Raw genomic sequence first — 21,357 nt, forward strand, 5'->3', positions numbered from 1 at the left:
GAAACACAAACCGGAACACATATAGATCAGAAATAAAGCACCTTCGTTCACTAATCTCACAAATTAACTAAGATATAAGCGTTTTAACAGCGAGCTCACCAAACACCACACAACATGGATGCCAGCCACCACAGTACCAACAACACTGAGAGTTTGGCTAATAAGAAAATTAAAAGATTTATTTATTAACCAAATCCGAGAGACTGATTTTTTAAGTGCCATTCGGTGATACTTTATTGCGATCACTTTTATTTATAATGTTGTTACATTTGGTGTACCGAAAGCATTTTCACGCAACTATTTTATAAGTCTAAAAATACGTTATTAATATTCTCATGAAATTTTATTACTTTAGAATCATGATCTGGTAATCGTAATTAAGTAATACAAATAATATTAGAAGTAGACTATATACAAATACTGAAACCTCCTAGTGTTTTCTAGAATACGAATTCTACTAGATTCTGTGAATAAGGTCTCCATGTTTTTTTTTGGGGGGGGGGATGTGGAAGAAAAAAAAAATTTGAATATTATTCTTAATAATCTGGATAGAAATGCTTATAATATAATCTTGTAACATTATAAGCATTTTTCTGAACAAAATCTTGTTTTAGTACGCGAAACTGCAAATATTTCGCTGTTCGATTGGTGTACGGCCCCTGAAATTTGATTCCCGATTTTAATATCAAATATTTCGGTTAACTTTTGTCATACGGAAGTCTAACTTTTTGTTCTTTATTTTTTATAACGAGTACAAAATTTTCCTAAACATAAATATTGGGAATAGAAGATTAGAAGAACGTGTAAAATGTTAAATTTCATATTTTATACAAATTTAATATTTTTTTAGCTCAAAAGGGACGTCAGTCTCGGATGGTATATTAGTCTCGAAACGGCATTTTGCGTTGCTTCACTATAAACGGCATATCACTTTTCAAATTGTTGCCATCAAATGCTATCACCCTGTATAATATTTAAAGAAATTGAATAATGAAGAATCTGCATGAATGTATGCACGTTTCTCACAATGTGGAAAAAACAACTTTACCTAGAGCCATCCAATTCTGAATAACATAGTCCTCCACCTATTACGTGCCTTTGGATAGCTTCGCTAGTTAATTTAATATTACGGGCCAACTTAGTCATTAGTTAGTTCTTATTTCTTACATTTTTAAGCCTAAGTGGAGGCTTTGTTTCACGCCCTGATAAAGGCGCCCTCTGTGAGTCTTTATTTTTGTTTTTGGACTTAAGCGATTATTCCCTTAGTAGTTCACCAAGTTCCTCAACACTTAGCTAATAGATAAAAGGAGGAACATCACAAAGTAATGTAACCAGATATCCTGCATTACTCAGGATAATCACGGATCTTGTTTCAGGCCCTTCTGAGTCCTTTCAGGGTGGATCAAAGATAATGTTCCGATTTTGTAAATATTCCTGGATTTTATAAATATATTTAACTCTTCTGCGGTATCCGCCTTCAGCACATGACCACTGAAAATAACCAACATTTTTTGCAAACATGACCTTCTCGTTGCTTCTGGTCGTGAAGATGACATCCGGCCTAAGGCTGTGGGGCCGAACGGATTAATGTCATCCCGACAGAAAAAAAAGCTGCCAGTAGACACACATTTTCTGATTCATCTATCTGTCCACAGTACCAAAATCCTCTGGACCCGTGAACCGTTTGGCTTACAGAGGTTTCATTGTAGTCGACATGAACTTCGGCTATATGGCATCAGAAAAGAAAATACCGTAAACCCTTTCTAATATGAGCACACATGCTTCCAAACGTCATCCGTAAACATCGTTACCTAAGAAAAGTGATAACTTATGTCGAACTTTCTTTATTTGAGAGAAGTCTTTCGGAGCGGTGACCACGACGTTCATTTCAAATGATTAAAACAAAAATCATTGCCGTGCAGTGTGAATATAAATTCTGACTGGAATACAGCATAAATATTCTCCGTTATATGCAAAGCAAAATCCTATTTCTTTTTCAGAATAATTTACTGTAAAATCTCTCTCAGACAACCACTTAGGTTCAGATCTATAAATATATATATCTGTCACCTTAAAGAGGTGAAGTTCATTACGGACGACTGCGTTCTAAAAAATACTGATCGCATTTAGACACCGTATACATTCAGAAGTGGTGGTCGCCTAAAGAAGGCGGTCGTTTCAAAATCGATCAGTGTATTTCTCGAGAAGATAGACTACACTTGTTTTTCGAAGCGCATTAAGTATTTTTACTACATTAAGTATTATTTTTACACCGGATGTTATCAGAAATAACGTTGTCGTGATACCTTTCTGTGTTGGTTCTTTATGCATGTATATGGATTTCGCTTTGCTTCCCGACAAATGGGAGGTCATGTTGTCATTTGAAATGTTCTAAGCTTCTTACCTTTAACTGATTAATTTCGTATAGTGTTTGTCACTGATAGGTGTGGCTATTCAATTATAAGTTTCACTATTCAACACACAAGCACCATTTCCCGTAAACGACCGTCGTTACAAAATGACCAGTATGTAAATAAATATAGTTGCAGAAATTCCCTTCTGCCAGGTGACCACCTCTAATGAAGAACAAAAATCATTTAGAACTGTGGACTTCAACTGTCTTGGGGAAGTTTCAGTGTATTCTGTGCTTTTGGACTGGCATTTCTACTCACTAGAAAATTTCGGTATTTTGTATCAGGCTCTGTAGAGGAACTTTGATCTACCCAGATTTCAATCATCTGTAGAGATGGTCGCCTTAAAGAAGTGAGGCTCATGTTATTCTAGGAAATACTGTTCTCATTCAGAGGAGACAGACATGGCAAGTTTTCATTGATATTGATGATGATTATATGATGATTTCTCGCATTTTGGTAAAACAACAGTTATTTAATTACAATAGCCATTACAATAAACAACGGTACCTAGAGCCATCCAATTTTGAATGACGCAATGTTACTGCGAATAAGGGCATATGAAGGTCCAAATTTGAAATTTGGAATTTGTTATTATTGATTTTGTAAAACTTTAACGAATTTTTGATTAACAAACTCGAGGATTTCAAAGCGAGCCATGGCAACGTTATACAGAAAAAAGCGTTTTTATCCATTCCGTTTATCAAAAATTCTACAGATATGCTTAATTTAAAATTATTTTTTGATATTGCTGTTGATTGAACTTTATGGTTTAAGTGCGAAGAAGATGATAGTTAATAAATAAAGGTAACACACAAAATGTTAAAAAAACGCCCCTTTGGACGTAATCTAAAATCTGAAAGCTTTCAGATATTTATTTATTATTATTATTATTATTAGTTTCTTTTTACGTACGTTGATATAAAAGTATTGCTATTTTTTTTACTTCCTTGTGCAAAGTGAAGGAAGTATTGTTATCCCGAAAAATTTGGGGTATCATATTTTCAACGAAAATATCCATTTTGATGTCACTCTAGTTTTTTTTTTTTTTTTTTTTTTTTTTTTTTTGTGTGTGTGTGTGTGTGTGACATCTGTAGGTACGGGCAGAATAGATGACTCGTTTCTCCAAAATGGATTGTAGCATGGATATAAAATGAAATCAGAAGAGATTTTTTTTCATATGCGAGATACTCAAAAACAAGTAGCCACAGAAAGTTTTTGCAACCGACTGTACCAAAAGTATATAAATATATATTTCCTCTTCAGGTAGCCTTCTTGGTGAGGTAGGTTTCTTTTTTTATGCTTATGCGTTCATAAATTGTGAAATTTTTGCTTTAAAAGTGATTAAATAATGTTTTCCTTCTATTCCAGTTAAGAATTTTATGCCTTTAGTTAATCTGAACAATTTAAAAGTTGTTGAAGTAGCACTAAGCCTAAAAAAGCCGCCATTTGTTTACATTTGAAAGTTAAGTAGAATGAAGTGTATTAAGTCAGTCTGTGTACCAACTTCAGTGTCTTTTTGCCGAATGGACCGTAAGTAAACTTTCAGTTTTGTGTAACGAAAAATCTTTTTTCTTTCCCGCTGACCGAATTGTTTGCTTTTGCGTAGAAACTCTAATAAAATTAGAGTAAAAGCTGTAAAAGTTTTTTTTTTTTAACTGTTTTTATTTGTCTTAGGTGCTTTATGTTTTTCTGTATTTTACAATTTTTAATGAAGATGTTTTGAGTTTTTATGTATCTTTGTCTCGTCGCGAAGTGAGAACTGAATTAAATGAATGAGAAATATGTCTCTAATGGAGTTCGAGGAAATAAGGTTAAATGAAATGCAAATAAAAGGATTATCTAAAGAAAATGGCTTACAGATTTTAAAATAAGATTTTTTTTTTTTAAAAAAAAGTATGCTGTTTTCTAGTTATCATATAATTAAATTTCTCCTTAAAATTTGTTACCCAGTTATGTATTAAAACTATTAAAATATCGTATCGGAAAACACGTGTCGTGGAAATTCCGATTTTGAGATCAAAAGTTATAAGCAAGTAATTTGTATGCTCAGTAGTTAGCAATCATTTTACCTTCGTTGCTTTGTGATGCCTGTCGTCTTGGTTGATTACCGAACGGATGTGAAACAATATGTCCTTGAAGATAAGAACACGCTGAAAGCTCTCACTAGAAGGATTTCGCAACCGAAGAGAAAGCGCTTGAAATGATGCAGATTGTCTTCCTCTTTATACGTCCTTCAGAGCCCATATACACAAGCGGAAATATTGGGTTGGCCCGTAAGTTCTGGTTATTTTTTTTTTTTTTTTAGTTTAGATTTCCACAGAAACTAAACAAAAAAACAAAAAAAAAAAAAAAAAAAAAAAAAAAAAGAACAACAAATCAATCAATGTATTCTCCATCGGTGTTCACAATTTCTTCCCAATTTTCAACAAGCTGTTCAATGCTTCGACGGTTTGAATAGCTCAAACAAATTTTAAGCCGTCCTAAGAGGCTTAGCCTTTTTCGCCATACAGTACACAAATCTCTCAGCTTCTGTGGCTTTGGCACCTCGATTAAATGCAAAAAGCAGGTGGATGTAGAAAAGGTTTTTTTTTTTTTTTTTTTTTTTTTTTTTTTGCCGAGTTGATACTTTATGTTAATGACATGTAACAACAAAAAGTATATCAGCATAAAAAAATCTGATGTGTACCCCACATGACTTCCTTGTACGGAATATTAAACTACACGCGTTTTTTGTTGCATTTCATTTCAACTTATTTTCCCAAATTTCGTTAGAGATAGATTTCTCATTCAATTAATTCAGTTCTTACTTCGCGACAAGGCAAAAATACATAAAACCTCAAAATATCTTTATAAAAAATTGAAAAATATAGAGAAATATAAAACACCAAATACAGTGAAAACAATTTTTACGATTAAAATTAGATTTTATACGCAAAAACAAGCAGTTCGACCAGCGGGCAAGAAGGCAGTTTTTTCAGTGCACAAAATTGAAAGTTTACTTCTGGTTCTATTCGGCAAAAAGACACTGAAGGTGCAGAAATTGACTTAATTCACTATTCTGCTAAACTGCAAATACACACAAAATATGGCTATGGTAAAAAAATTAGGCTTGGCCGCACTTAAACAACTTTAAATTCTTGATAATTCTACAACTATTGCATGCAGATTAACTAAACGCATAAACACCACACTGGCATAACACTGAAAGAACAACATAATTAAATCATTTTTTAAAGCGAAAGCTGCACAATTTACCAAGATATAATAATAATAATAATAATAATAATAATAATAATAATAATAATAAACTGAGCTCACGAAGCCGAGTAACAGAGTGGATATATGTATATGTACATATATTTATATACTTTTGGTGCAGCCGATTGCAACCAAAAAAGGAAGGCGCAAAACTACACGTTATAGCAGTCCTATATACAAAATTTCAACGTTCTGAGGCTACTCGTTGAGTTATGCGAGATACGTACAGACGTAAAAAAAAAAAAAAAAAAAAAAAAAATCTTTTCTGAATCCATTTAAAATTGTTTTTTTTGGAGCCCGTTTGGGGGAAAAGGATCCTTTATTTTGTCCTTACGCACAGATGTCACGCAGAAACATCGTTAAATTGCATTCGATAGCGGTCAAAATGGACATTTTCGTTCAAATATGACACCCGAAAATTTTCGCGATTACAATACTTCGTACAAGGAAGTAAAAAGTAAATACACTGTTTTGTAGAGCTCTGTAGGATAACATATAACGCACTGTCAAAACATTTTAATTTTCACGCAAAGTTTTCGCTTTTAAACCCAAAACAAAACAAACAAAAAAAAAAAAAAACCTCTTCCCAGAAAGACCAGTCATAGTTCCAGATAATTTTAGTTTCATGAAAAAGTGGTCGCCTTGGAGAAAAGATGCCCTATATTTATTTATGTTATAAGAAATACTCATCACTGTCAGTGACAGTCTCTGCGGAAGATAACTGCCACCAGAGGGTTCACTGTATGTTTCGAAATGATTCCAGATGGATACAGAAATGAAGAAACTATTTTTTAATCGATTACAAATGCAATGAAACCACTGCCAAAGTTAGTTTTTTGTTTTGTTTTGTTTTGTTTTAGACAATTTGGGCTAAAAGAAGATTGTCTTTTTGAAAGCCTTTCCAAAGAAAATTATCCCCGCACACGATATACATGGAGAAAGGCACAAAAACATCCAGTTGCCAATCTATTACCTTTATTTATTAAATATCATATTCTTCGCACTTAAACCATAAAATTCAGTTCAACGGCAATATAAAGAAATAATTTTAAAATGAGCATATCTTTAGAATTTCCGATACACAGTCTCGCGTGCTGGAGACACAAATGTTTCTCTCCCGTGCAGTGTTGCCATTCTCGCTTTGAAATCGTGGAGTTTGCTAATCAAAAATTCGTTAATGTATGACAAAACATGAAATAAATAACAAAACAAATTCCGAACATACGTTATTCAAAACTGGATGGCTGTAGGTACCGTTGTTTTATCACAATGCGAGAAACATACATACATTGATGCAGATTCTTCATCATTAATTTTTTTAAATATAATACAGGGCGATAATAGTGGGTGGAAACAATCTGAAAAGTGAATCGGACATTTATAGTGAATGAATGCAAAATGCCAAAATTAAAATAATAGTCCTTCAGGACAAATTGGCCCTCTGGACTAATAATAAGGAAGAAATAAAAATCGATCCCAACTTCTCAATATATGCCTTTCTATCACTGGGAAACAAGCTCTTAATCTGAGCTTAAGGCCTTTAAGGAAAAAAAAATGCCCCTACCCACATGTCCACATTCTTCAGGAAGTGCAATGAATTTAGGAGCACTAGTGACTTCCTGGGAGAAAGAACACTTGTAAATTTTTGGAACGATCTAACCAACTACGGGGAACGAAATTTATTACTTGTACAGAACATTACATTTGTTTTCAGCTAATTCTCGAATTTGGGAAAGAAATTTTCCTCCCTCACATTCTGCTTGATAGCTAGAATTATATCAACAGAAAATCGCTGTCAAAAAGTGTTGGAGTTTCCTTTTTTTGTTTCACACCTACAGTCTCCGTTAAAATTTCCTGCACAATCTGTTACTGTTTGCAGCATTCTCTTTATTCAAATTAGTGAGGCTGTAGAGTCCACTTTGATAATTTCTGTGTGAAAACTGTAAGAGTAGTAGCTGCAGGAAGAAGGGTTAAAAGTATCTTTTATTAACTCTTTAAAATTTAGAATGTGTCAACTCGACGCTAACAAATTACGTCTCTGCTTGGGGGGTAACTGAAATCAAAGAACTAACCAAATATTTGAAGATATGTACAAGTCGTTGAACGAAACTACAGGGCTCAGAATAATTCGCGTTTCTTAAACCCCCGTCGAAAACTAGTGGCAGCAAGTTAATGCACTTAAGCCACGCGAACCAGACGCTTAAGCAACAAAGGTGACGGCAATAGTCTAACTCTTCCTCTTTCCTACTGAACCTCGGTTTTTAAACTCTTTCTTCAAGGTGGAATTTGCATTCCTTCACTCGCGCTGCCAAAATTTAAATATTCTGGCACTGACAATTAGGGGAATGAACGCTTATAGGAAAGAATAACAAATAAAATAAAATTGATTATTAAAAATAAATATAAATCGCTACAAGGCTTTGACCGTTTTACCTCCTTTTTTCTTCAGTGGTGTGCTGGGACAAGAACGGGTCTTTGACGGTCTACCATCCCTTTAAATCAATCATAATTATAATGTCCATTCAAGGCTTAAATTGAGCCAGACTCCAGTCGGGCTGTTTTTAAGATTTTGAGTGAAATTGTAATTCCAGCCCGACCCTTAAATAAGACGAGTTCGGCTATTTTGTTTGACTCTTTAATTATTTTCCACTAATTTAATTATTTATTAAATTTTTACTTATCTCTTTATATGTTACTGAATTTTAATTGTCAATATTTCAATTATTAATTATTTTAATTATGAATTGCTTTATTACTTTTATTGTTAATTATTATTTAATTTGTTTATTTTTGTTCCTCCTTCCTGTTGGGCTTCCACGAGGCTTCTAAGCTACTAAATTTTATTAATTAAGTCCTGACTGTAGACGTAAAGCGTAAAATTATGCACTAATTACAGTATGCTATAAATATATGTCTTTTATTGCTCCAGAATTTTAATACGCTAGTGTTTCTTACTCAGCATGTCTACTTGATAATTCCGTGTTATGAGACATTCAGTCATTCAATCCCGTTTATGCTGTACAATCCGTATTCTAACATACTGTTAACACACTTTGTGATGACTAACCCATGGTTCTGGTCTTCTGTGGAGGTAGTTATCTCAGAGAAAGTAGGATCGATATCGATACTTATTTCTGGTCTGAAAAAGACTGATCGCATTCAGAGGTAATACCCATTAGAGTGTTAGCTGTGTTTGGAAAGTTCATGGAGCTATCCATCTTTAAAACAGACGAATAGGTGACAGAGTTGTTGACCGAACATTTGTAACTTAAAGCATTCGTCTGGAATGGCCAAAAACTATCGTTTATTAAGCCGTTCCATCACTGAAAACGTCATCCAGGCCGCACCACAGAGGCCGATCGAATTACACCCACGAGAAGGGAAAACTGCATCTCTAGGATACGGATACGAGGGTCTCCTGACCCTCTTGCCTTGCCACGAATTTCTTGACATGCTGTTTTGACTGGAGAGTATTTTAAGCGTCCCATGCCACAAATACACTATACACTTACAATCCTTCTCTAGGATTCGAACCGAGCCCATAACTACAGCAGTTTTTCTACCCTACCAACATTCGAAAAAGGTGGCAGGTGAGATGATAATAGATAATAGTATAATAATAATAATAATTTTGTAATACACATTTTAATGGCTAAGCTAGTTCTAGCTAAACCTGTACTCTTTAGAAGATAGAATGCTTAGGAACTGTTAGCGAATAATCGCTAATTCTAATGGTTGAATAACAAGTCAAACAAGGGTTAAATTACCCTTTTGTTCAACTCGAAATATTCAGAAATGGCCCCTCTCGGGTTTACACGAAGCCTCCAGTTGGGCTTTAACTTAAGATAAAAAAATAAGAAGCTAATCTAATGCTAACTAAATTACAACCAGACGAAACTGCACAGAAATAACTAACAGAGTTAATCAAGCTCACCGGCGCATACTAAAAGGCACATAACAAGACGGCCGAACGTAATAAGATTAGCTTAAAGCAACGACGTTTCCAGAAGGTAGAACACGCTGTATTAAGAACTTCTAAGCTCTTCTACTGAAGTGACGGACACTTCAACTTAAATACTGGTTCTACCTTATTTACATAAAACGCAATCCTGAAAACTCAGTCTGGCAGGGAATTGTAGGTGGGAAATAAGAAATGGAAGAAAAGCTTATTCAAAAATAAAAACAACTATTAGGAAATTAAATTAATTACCCCTACAAGTAAATAAATGCTATGGACATTGAAGAGATTTATGTTTCTTCTAAAAACGACATTCCGGCATTGGACGAAGTATAAGGCAGATTATGAAAGAAGGAAAGTACTAATCTGTGGCAACGAATGAATGGTGTGGAAGAAGGCTAAACATACATTAATGTGTACAATGAACCCCGAATCGGTTTTTCTGCTGAAAATCCGAATCATCTAAAACCGTGGAGGATCGGCGCAGAAAGAGTTTACTTTTATATTTAATATTATACATAATAAAATAAGACAACAGATTAAAAAAAAAAAAAAACTCAGTCATTACAAAATACAAAAGAAATTTTCAGAGCGTAAAAGAGAAGAAAAATGGAGAATGAATCAGAGTACACTTTATTATTTATTACACTTTTACTGCTACTGCTTTTGCGCAAAATAAATTAACTTCGAAAGATAAACTTACTTTATTTTCAGTTTTGCTACTGTAGTATTATATATGTAAGTACATATATGTACACATGTAATATATATGTACACATATGTAAGCTACAAAATGCAACTCAAAATTACTGATTTTAACTTAGTAATACGAGGGCAATCCCCCCCAAAAAAGGTCTCCTATTTTTTGGGGACGTAGAGAAAGTTTTAATACGGTTGTTGGCAACACTGTTGTGAGTGGTGCCTTCTCCGCTATCACATAAACATGCAGGCGCTTCGCTCGGACGCTCAGTTGCAGTGGAGCAGCGGTAAGGGTAGGTTGTCTGTCGACGTTGCTCTTTTCCACCTGCGAGTTGTACCTGCGTGTTCTACCCGTACTTGGATGACGTGTTTTCCCGCCTCGGTGTTGGAGATCGTCTGCGTTTTCGCTTTGTGGTTGCTTATCGTGTGCCACTGATCGTCGTTCATCACTGAATTGTTGGATTTCGATCCTTCGATTTTTTACTGTTTTGGATTGTTACTCTTTAGCTTTGACTATCAGTGCTGAAGACAAGGGCCTTGTGAAGTCCCGCCGGCTCATCCAGAACACCTTCGTGTGGGTCTGGTTCCGGAGCGCCGGACTCCATTAATTTGCTTATGAATGATGGAACCATTTTTGAAAGTTTTTGCGGCTACCGTTGAGGAGCTGAGAGTTAAGAAACAAAATGGAAATCTTTCTATCAAAGAAGACAAAGAATTTGATCTACTTCAAAAAGTGTATGATGCCTTAATTACTGCTCACAAAGAAATTGAAGAGTCATTAGAACATCAAGAAGAAACTCCTACACCTACAGAAAGTGAATGGAAAATTGTCAAAAGAAAACGTATGAAAGGCTCACCTAATAAGCCAAATAAAGACAATTCAACTGAAATTCCTTTCGAACAAGAAACGGATAGTTCAGGTAACGAAACTGAACAAAAACCCAAAGGAGATCGTAGTGTGGGTAAAAGGAAAAAGGGTCATTTTCGTCCCATTAATCCTTCTCAGCTCAAACCAGTTGTTACTCCTTCCATTAATAGTCAAGAATCAATGGACACTAGTCCTGTTGTTCCAAATGAATCTCAGATAAATGAAGAAATACAAAACGATCAAAACAAAAAAGGCAAAGCGCCACCTGCCATTTATATAAATGATAACAAATTTGATAGGAAAGGACTAAAAGCGTTATTTGCAGAACATAAATTATCAGACAAATCTGATTACAGGTTACATTCAAAAAGAAGGCTTTAAAATTAAAGTCTCTCATGTCAACATTCATAGAGAAATGACAAGTGTTCTGAACAAAAAGGAAATTAAATATCACTCCTTTCTCTTGCCTGATGAGAAGAATCATAAAGTGGTCTTCCGTCATCTTACAATGGACACAGATCCTGATGAAATCAAAGAAGAACTTTTAAGCAAAAATTACGAAGTTATAAGTGTCAGTCAACTCTCTCGTAGATTTAAAGGAGAAGTTAAAAAATTTCCACTTTTTCTTATCACTCTGAAGAAAAATGAAAAATCTAAAGAAATTTCTAAAGAAACCAAAATTTGTGGATTACATATCAAAGTCGAACCATATAAAGGACGCTCTGGCCCAGTCCAGTGCTTCCGATGTCAAGGTTTTCACCATTCACAAGCTGCTTGCCATAATGACTTTAGATGTGTTAAATGTGGTGATAACCATGACTCAAGAACCTGTCAAAAAGACAAGAATGCACCTGCTAAATGTGCAAATTGTGGTCTAGGCCACACAACTTCATTTAAAGGTTGTGAAAAGTTTCCGAAGCAAGCTAAAAAAGAACAAATCAAATCATATGCTGATAGGTTTATTATCAATAAGTCTTTTGCTGAAGCCATCAAAGCTAATAACAATCCTTCTCCAAATCTTATTGCAGAAGCAAAAAAGATATTTGATGACCTTAATACTCTAGTCACCTTCCTGAAAAACTCAGGAATACAACTCCTTGCGCAAAACATCCGTCAAAATGCCACTAATACAGTATCAGATGAAACTAATTTTGACCAGCATATTCAATAAGTCAGATTCGCTTAAACTTTGCTATTGGAATGCTGCTGGCATTGTTAACAAAACTGATGAACTTTTGGACTTTTTTATAGAATATAACATAGATATTGGCATGATCTCTGAAACGCATGTTGTTCCTGCCGATAGACTGTATATTGCTAATTATCGCACCTACAGAGGTGATAGACTTTTACAAAGAAGAGGAGGAGCTGCAATTTTTGTTAAAAACTCTCTGCAATCCTGTCTTGTCTCGACAAACTCTGCTTCTGGATTCGAAAGTGTGACTGTTGCTGTTATACTCCCACAATTTGGTACCATCCATTTTACGGCTATTTATAATCCACCACGAAACCGACTTTCTGAAAATATGTTAAAAAACTTACTTCCTGAAGATCAGCAAGTTATTATTGCCGGAGACATGAATGCTAAGCACCTCGAATGGGGATGTCGTCGTTCTAACACCAATGGACGTATTATGCATAATTTTATCTGCAATCATCCTGTCGCATTACATGTACCTTCTGAAGCCACTTATCGTCCTGCCTCTCCAAATCTCTCGGACATCTTGGATATTATCCTTACAAATACTTCTATCCCTATTTCCTTGGAAGTCAAGGCAGAACTTACATCTGATCATGTACCTGTCATTGCTTCTCTTGGTGTTTCTAAAGAAGACCCTCCTATTACCAGAAATAATACTGACTGGATTACTTTTCACAATATCTTAATCAAACATCCTCCTATTTTCACGTCACTTTCTACCAAACAGGATATCGATCTTGCTATTCATATCTTCACTGACAGTATACTGAAAGCTTTCAGAGATGCTACAGTTACCATTCAATTAACTAACAATAATATTCGACTTCCTCGCACTATCAGAGACATTATCAAAGAAAGAAACCGATTGCTGAAGCTTTGGCACCGTAACTGGGACCCTGCCCTTAAAAGAGAAATCAATATTTTTAATAGAAGAATCAAGAAACTTATCACTGATTTTAAAAAGGAAACAAGAGAAGATTTTATATCTAAACTTAATATTAATGATGGTTCTCTGTGGAAGTATCTTCAAAATCTTAAAAGAAGTAGTATTAATAATAGACCTATTCATACGGATACTAAAATTGCCTACTCACTTAAAGATAAAGTCGATATTTTCGCTGAATACCTGGAAAAGCAGTTTACTCCTAATATGGAGCCTATGAATCAGACCTTTAAAGATGTTCTCGAAAACTATGTGTATTCCTGGCTTCATTCTTCTTCGGCTCATAACATCCCAAGGCTTACTTCTCCTATGGAAATTACTAATATTATTAAATATCTCAACATCAAAAAAGCTCCTGGAAGTGATCAAATTACAAATAAAATGCTTCGTAACTTACCTAGAAAACTTATCAGTAAATTCGCTAGTATTCTCAACGCTTGTCTTGCTCTCAACTATTTCCCTGATCCTTGGAAGCAAGCCAAGATCTTTCTTCTTCCCAAACCGGGTAAAGATGTGACCAAGCCTGATGGCTATCGTCCTATCAGTTTGTTATCCAGCCTTGGTAAAATTTATGAAAGACTTATTCTCACTAGATTGGAACCTTTTCTTCACCTGCTACCTAATGATCAGTACGGATTCAGAAAAAACCTCAGTACTACTCGACAACTAGTAAGAATTGTAGAATTTGTGGGATCTGCATTCCATAACAAGCAAAGTGTTGCGCTCCTTATGCTGGACGTGGCAAAAGCCTTTGACCGCGTCTGGCATGAGGGGCTCGTCTTCAAGCTTATCAACTTGGGACTTCCTAGAGAGCTCATTCTTCTGATCTTCTCCTTTTTGCAAAACCGCACTTTCTTCGTCGCTCAAGGAAATGAAAAATCCAATTCAAGACCTATAAGATCCAGCGTCCCACAAGGAAGTATTCTCGGTCCAGTACTATATCTTTTCTACATATCAGATTTTCCTCACCCTGGTTTGGACAATTACTCTTTGTTAGCATGTTATGCCGACGATACGGCGATTGCAATTAAATCCATTCAAGCTAATCATGCAATAGACAAAATGCAAAATTACCTCTATGCCGTAGAAGACTGGTGCACAAATTGGCGAGTAAAAATCAATGCTAGCAAGTCACAACTTTTAATTCTTAGCAAAACTAAGAAAAACATTGCTTTTAAAGACCTCTACCTTTTTTAGGAAGCTGTTCCTCTGGTCACAAAGGCCAAATACTTAGGAATTATTTTGAACCAAAGGCTCACATGGTCTAATCACATTAATAGTGTCAAGAGCAAAGCCATGGGCATAATATGCAGATTTCTCCCGGTCATTGGAAAATATTCAAATCTTAGCTTGCGTACCAAAAAACATATATATACCACTTGCATTCGACCGATACTTTGTTATGCTGCTCCTGCTTGGAACACGGTCACTCAAACTCAACTGCATCAATTACAAGTAGTGCAAAACAAATTTCTGCGCATTATTACTGATTCTCACTATCTTATCCGCAATAAACTTTTACACAGAGACGATTCCAGATTACATCAGAAGATCTAATGAAAAATTCTTCAACAAAGCTGTGCAATGTGACTTTGTTAATTACTCCCAAGTTTTTAATTATGAAATTCTCTTCGAAGATAGAAGCGTCAGACCACTTGCAGCCCACACCTTCATGGGAGGAGACGACAACTTTTTCACTTAGATCCTCAATTGTTAGCTATTTACACTTCCAATGCATCTGATTTTGATTGAAGTTCTTCTGTTGCTTTGTTGAATAATTGTATTTAAATTGTGTTGTATAGTTGTTTTGTATTGTGTGGTATTTAGCACTACTGATTGATGTTGTTTAATTATATTTGAATTTGTCATTGGAACTATTGCTGTAGTGTATCTTCTCGTATTGTTGTCATTGATTTCCATTGTCTTGGGTCCTCCTTGAAAGCTATGATCGCTCGTCACCTTTTGCGAACTTGTCCAATTGGATTGTCTTGCTCCGTTTGGTACTTCTCTTCTTCCCCTTATCTCCGTTTTCTCATCTGAGATTTTCTCCACGTCCTGATTTATTTATGTCAAGTGCCCTTGGGCTTTAATTTTGGAACCGGCAACACTGCTCTTCGCAATAGCTCGGTCAATTATAGAGTCTAAGTCTAAGTCTAAGTCGGACGCTCAGTCTTGGCTTGGCAGCCATTCGAAATGGAGCTCCGCATAAACGTTACCGCCAAGTGCGAAGTGCACCCAGTTATTCAATTTTTGAACGCAAAAGGCGTTAAACCGGTTGAAATTCACCGCCTATTGACAGAAGTGTATGGACAGTCGTGCATGGATGTCAAAAACGTTCGCAAGTGGTGTAGAGAGTTTACAGCCGGTCGTACTGAAATTCATGACGAAGAAAGGAGCGGGAGGCCGTCAATTGCCGACGAGACACCCTCAACTTTCGCGATTGTTGAGTTCGTATTCGTTGAGTTTCGCGATTGTTGAGTTCATAAAATACATAAAGATCGGAGGATCATCTGGATGCTCCTGAAGCTCCTCAACGCTTCCTGAAGGGCATGGCGGCAAGCTGGTATGACATGGGCATTGTAAAACTGCCACAGCGTCTACAAAAATGCATCGACCGAAATGGCGATTATGTTGAAAAATAAAGCATTCTTCAATCTTTAAAGTGATGTTGCAATTATAGAAAATAAACGGTTCTTTGTATATCTAAAAATCTAGGAGACCTTTTTTTGGGGATTGCCCTCGTAGCTCTTTAAGTTGCTTTGTTTGTTTGGCTTTATCTTCTAAATTGTTTATAATAATTTTTCTGGATTGCGTTTTCCAAATTAATTCATTCGTGCTTGCTCACGTAATCCTCCGCACTGCGAAAGATTCTCATTCAATCGCAGAGCTCAAAATTTAAGCAAAGTTATTAAGTTTATGAATACCACTGCTTCTATTGCGTAACTTTTTTTTTTCTCGACTTGAACCTTTTGCTGCTGGCAACATTCGCTTCTCGCTCTGCTTTGTTTACTGTTTCGAGATAATGTAAGATATCACAGAAATTGTCCGGTGCATCTCGCACCCAAAATGATGAGAGATGTAGAATGTGTAAAGAATTAATTGTCGAAGAATGAAATGTCGAGAAATATATTGCGTCTTGTTATCGTCAGCCATGCCTCATAAATTTTTTCTCTTATGTCAGCATATTATGTATCTACGTATTAAAGCATTTCCAGGTTATTGCCGATAAAAATCTCACCGTCAGCAGCAATCTTCTGATCTTAAAATATCTGCTCCGAATTATTACACATACATATATAATTTTATTTTTATCTGATGAATGTTTTTCTCCGAGCGAAATATATCCTAATAGCCCTCGACAAGAGCTTAGCATTTTTATTTTCAGTTCTGTCTGTTGGTAACACAGCTCTTTAATCTCGAACATTTCAGTTATCCTTTTATCAGACAGATAAAAGGGATGAATGAAAAGGGAGATAAGTGTTTATATATCGGGGTTTTTTTATTCTTGTTTATCAATAAAACTTATATTTCCCGCTGATAGCCTTATTTTTTATCAATAAAAATTAAATTCCCTGCTGATAATCTTATTTTTTGCTTATTTATCTTCGTTATTATTTTAATGCCGTATCCCATATTCAGCTTGTGGAAGATTTTCTCAAGGATTACGTGCTGACTAAAACATCGACCTTTTTTTTTTTACATGATTTTATTTAATTTATTTTCTCTGTTTCGTTCAAATCGAGAGATTAATTCTTAATCTCCTTTCCGTCCACCTGACTTACTTGAATTTTTTTCAGACATACCTATTTTCAATAACGGTGGAGAGACATTAGGTTATTTGAAAGCAGGAGGCATGAGAAATGAGCAATGCTCTCGCCGGAAGTCGAACCAAGGGCCTCTCGAATACGCGCCTAGCGTGCTGACCAGTACACTACGAAGGCGTGCTAAGAAGGTGGGAGAAATACCTTATATACCCCCCTTTTAAAAGACGATTGGGGATTAGGGAACCCAGTCGCCAAACCCTGGGTATGGAGAATCATCATCCACCACCCTTTTAGTTCGGGCGCCACTGTAGAGACATTAGGATATTTTCGAAGCAGGAGATATGAAAAATGAGCAACGCCTTAACCGGGACTCGAACCACGGACCTCTCGAATACGCGTCGTGTGCGCTGACCGCTACACCACGAAAGCATGCTAAGAACGCGGGAGAATTATATGGTTTACCTTATTATGGAATTACCTTATTATGGTTTACTATACCACGAGCATTTTTTCAATATCTGACTCAAGAAAATTTTTTTATTTAGTGTTCAATTTAGCGCGTCAAACTTTTGGCGTGTTGAATTAGCGTATGATGGCCACGAGCAGACGAACGGTTAAAGCCAATGAGTATAGGTAGTTCAGTCCGGTGTTTGAATTCCAGCAAACGGGATAGCTGCATGGGCTGTTTCTTCCATCTGTAACGTGGATACAAGACTGTTTCCCTTAAAAAGTCATCCCCCCCTTTCTATGACTTCCAAATAGCGGAACATGTAATATATAACTAAACTAAGTATCGCACGATTTTCATTGTTATTCTCCTAGACAGATAAAAAAAGTGATTTTACAAGTGAAGAATCTTCCAAATTTCTAATCTACCAAAATTTTGCGATTTTTTTTCCCCTGACTCATATAGTAATTATGTGGTTAATAAGAACCAGCAGATTTTGAAGTCAAAAGATTTAAATCTTCATTATTAGCAACTCCGTGATTTTTAAATGATGATGAAATTTCTAAATCAAACAGAAATTTAAATTAATAAAATATACACTTACGCCATCGGATAGATCAGAAACTTTAAAATAATAATAATAATAAATAAATGACGTCATGCGTACTTCGTTGCTACTCCGAACAGCAAGAGAAAATTTTACACATTCAGAACCAATGATTTTCTTTCTTTGTTCTTTTCAGTATTCTCTGGATTTAAAATTATAAAATGTAATGAATAAAAAACGCGTTAAGCTGACTTTATCGCCTTAACAACGACTAATATTTCTCAGGGGGAGGGAAATCGGTATTGGATATCAGCTCTTGAAAATATCCACAGCCATAATAGTCTACATCTGAAACATACATCTGAAAGATGGGTTATCGTCGTGGAGAGAAAGTTTACTCTATACATTCGAACCCTCTGAAAGGATATCCTTCCTAAACGAATATGTCTGAAAGTGACTTTCTTAGAATATAAATAAACAAGAGTACTTTCTGTGACCATCTCCACTGAAGATCAAATGCATCTGAGATCATAGTGTAGAGTCATTAGGTTATTTTTGAAGCAGGAGACATGAAAAATGGGCAATGCCCTCGCCGGGTCTCGAACCTGGAACTCTCGAATACGCGCCGAGTGTGCTAACCATTACACCACGAAGGCATGCAGGAAGGAGGGAGAAAATATATACATTTTATTATTATTATAACTGACTGATATAACTAACCAAGTGGCTGAGGACATAAACTGCTGGTGTTTTCTTCTTGCGCTTGGTACTTGAATAGGGTTGACTGAGTAGGATTTGAGGTCTTTTTTCCATCGAGTAACGGAAATACAAGCTAAGGAAGTCCTCCGCGAAAACGTACATCCGAAACCCAGACTCCTTTGCGAAATTAAGCATCAGCTGTTAGCTTATTAACGTACAATTTAACTAATTTAACACAACATCAAATTATACTTAACCGCAGCTTTTGTAGCTGTAGAAAATTAAAATGACAAATTAATTAAAACAAAATTGATACATGCTTAATATTTATTGGGCCTTTTCAAAGTATCCTAACAGTATTAACATCTGAATGTTTTATCAAATAATAACTATTAAACAGCGATTTAAAATATTCTTCGATTCTTTATTATTGCCTTATATATTTCATTCATAAAATCTCAAAGAAACCTTTTTAAGATTGACTTTATAATAATACCGTACTCATTATAACGCTTAAAAAGAGAATTTTGCCATACATTGATGCTTGCTTGCAAAAATATTAGAGATGAAGCATTTCTTGTGTAGGCTGAATTATATTCCTAGAGGCTCACTCGAGGCCGAATAGAAGGCCATTGAACTGGTAGTTCGCTACAAGTTGATGAACAGACTGCCATCACGTGTGCTTTCACATTGTCGCTATATTTAATGCGAATATGAACTTGTTGTTCTTAGAAATCCTCCGCAAGAAGTAATCCTTCATCTCAGGCAGCTGCCTTCTTACTTTTGAGGGAAGCCATAATTGACTTTTTTTTTTTAATACTGCTAATAATAATATGCTTAAAAAATGCTGTATTCATTGAGTTTTTGTTTTCCTTCCGTTTATAACCGTAATTTAGCAATTAGCAAGGTCCGGCGATACCTAATACACCTACTCGGAATATGCTGCCCTTGCTTCACCTTGTACCTGTGTAGAGTCATTAAGTTTTTTGATGCGGGAGATGTGAAAAATGTGCAGTACCCTCGTCGGGACTCGAACCCGGACCTCTCGAATACGCGCCGAGTGTGCTACCGTTACACCATGAAGGCAGACTGGAAGGAGGGAGAAAATATACTTGTAACCGTAATTAATCGTACTTTCTTTAAGAATGCGAATTAAATACTTAAAATCATCATGATGTTTTCTTGTCGATGTTCGGACGCAGAAAATAAAAATGAGAATATTTATTTTAAAAAGCTTCTTTCCTTTACGAATCCTCCTATTTATTTATCGCTAATACAACACTTCGTTTTCCCGTCTGTTTTCTTTTCTTTAAGAGTCCCCTACCAGTGTCCGAGTGTTGACGACCGCCGAATATTGGGAGTCGACATGGGTTCAATCCCAAATGCACGGTCTATCTTACATGGCTGTTTTCCGTGTTTTGACCCAAGTGTACGGCGTATACGAGCCAGTTGCCCTTAGAAAGTGCTCCATGAAGGCATCACTTTCTTTTAGGCTGATAGCCTCTGTGTGCTTTGTAGTATTCAAATAGCATAACATAACGTTAAGAATCTCCTCATCCATCTACCCATTGACCGCATTTGCAACGCTTTCCTCTCGATCGCATTTGAAATAATGGCGCATAAGCTCAAACCCGTAGTTAGGGTTTTCAGCTAGCTAGCTTTCAGTAGGTAGGGAAAACGGGAGATTTCGCGTCCCCATTCTGTTTGCCAAGAATGGAAAACATTTCATTCTAAAATTTCTTCAATTTGGCGCCCCCTGAATGCTGCGCTCGGGAACAGATGTCACCCTTTACTCCCCCCCCCAGCTACACTTCTGCATAAGCTGTCATCTAGATAGGTAGATCTCGAAGGTTTTTCTTTGTTTTGAATAAAACTATTCAAATCAATTCTAAAATAAGTAATTTTGTCTGCTGCCAACATCAGAAATGTCATTTCGCTTTAAAAACGTCTTTCATGCACGATGACAGAAATGAACGCCTACGAAATCTTGCAACTAATTAATTCAAAAAAGTAAAACACTTTCCCGAGTTAATTTAAAGTTTTAGAGAGTTTCTGAGCTAATTTAAAGTTTTAGTGAGTTTAGTTTTGATTTTAAAAACAAAAACGGAGGAGAAGAAAAACTAGTGAATTTGTGCGAAAGCATCTTTGAAAGAGGGAAAATTCTGGCACAATTTGTGAGCATCTTTAAGTAGGACACAATTGGAATTTTTTTCCCCGCACCATTCATTTGCAAATCTTACCTGGTTTGTTTTGGGCCTTTTGTCTGCCTCTTAAAAAAGACCCAACCCACAAAAGAAAGTTGCGCTTCGCCCGTCGCAATCGATTGAGTTCGATCCCAGGTTAACCACCGACTCAGAAAGGAAATAAACAAGTAAGCGAAGATAATTCACCAAAATATGTAGGTGAAGAAGACGGCGTCGATCAGACGTCTAAAATTTAGGTCAGCAGGTTAACGGTTCCAGTTTATTCACCTGAATCTCAACAGAGAAAGTTCCTTGACACTCGATTTTCTCTCCTTGCCTCCTATCTCTAGATATCTCAATAATTTGAAGGTGGCG

At 35.8% G+C, this 21,357-nt stretch overlaps 1 protein-coding gene and 1 long non-coding RNA gene across 8 annotated transcripts in view; one reads left to right on the forward strand and one right to left on the reverse strand.

Annotated features, from left to right (window-relative positions):
* Nucleotides 1–21,357, reverse strand: part of LOC118199472 (uncharacterized) — a 254,071-nt gene that overhangs the window by 136,937 nt on the left and 95,777 nt on the right. The gene's annotated exons all lie outside the window — the stretch shown is intronic.
* LOC118199471 (uncharacterized) overlaps nucleotides 1–21,357 on the forward strand; it is a 224,560-nt gene that overhangs the window by 131,785 nt on the left and 71,418 nt on the right. The window contains exon 1 of one of the 6 annotated variants that reach the window (XR_004759947.2): nucleotides 4,418–4,687. The exons of the other annotated variants lie outside the window; for them this stretch is intronic. The gene's annotated coding sequence lies outside the window, so the exon portion shown is untranslated. Of the gene's footprint in view, nucleotides 1–4,417; nucleotides 4,688–21,357 lie in introns of those variants that run through there. 6 annotated transcript variants of the gene reach the window in all.

The sequence above is a fragment of the Stegodyphus dumicola genome, chromosome 9, assembly GCF_044657685.1.
Source record: "Stegodyphus dumicola isolate Sdum_Otavi_A_Nest chromosome 9, ASM4465768v1".
NCBI lineage: Eukaryota > Metazoa > Arthropoda > Arachnida > Araneae > Eresidae > Stegodyphus > Stegodyphus dumicola.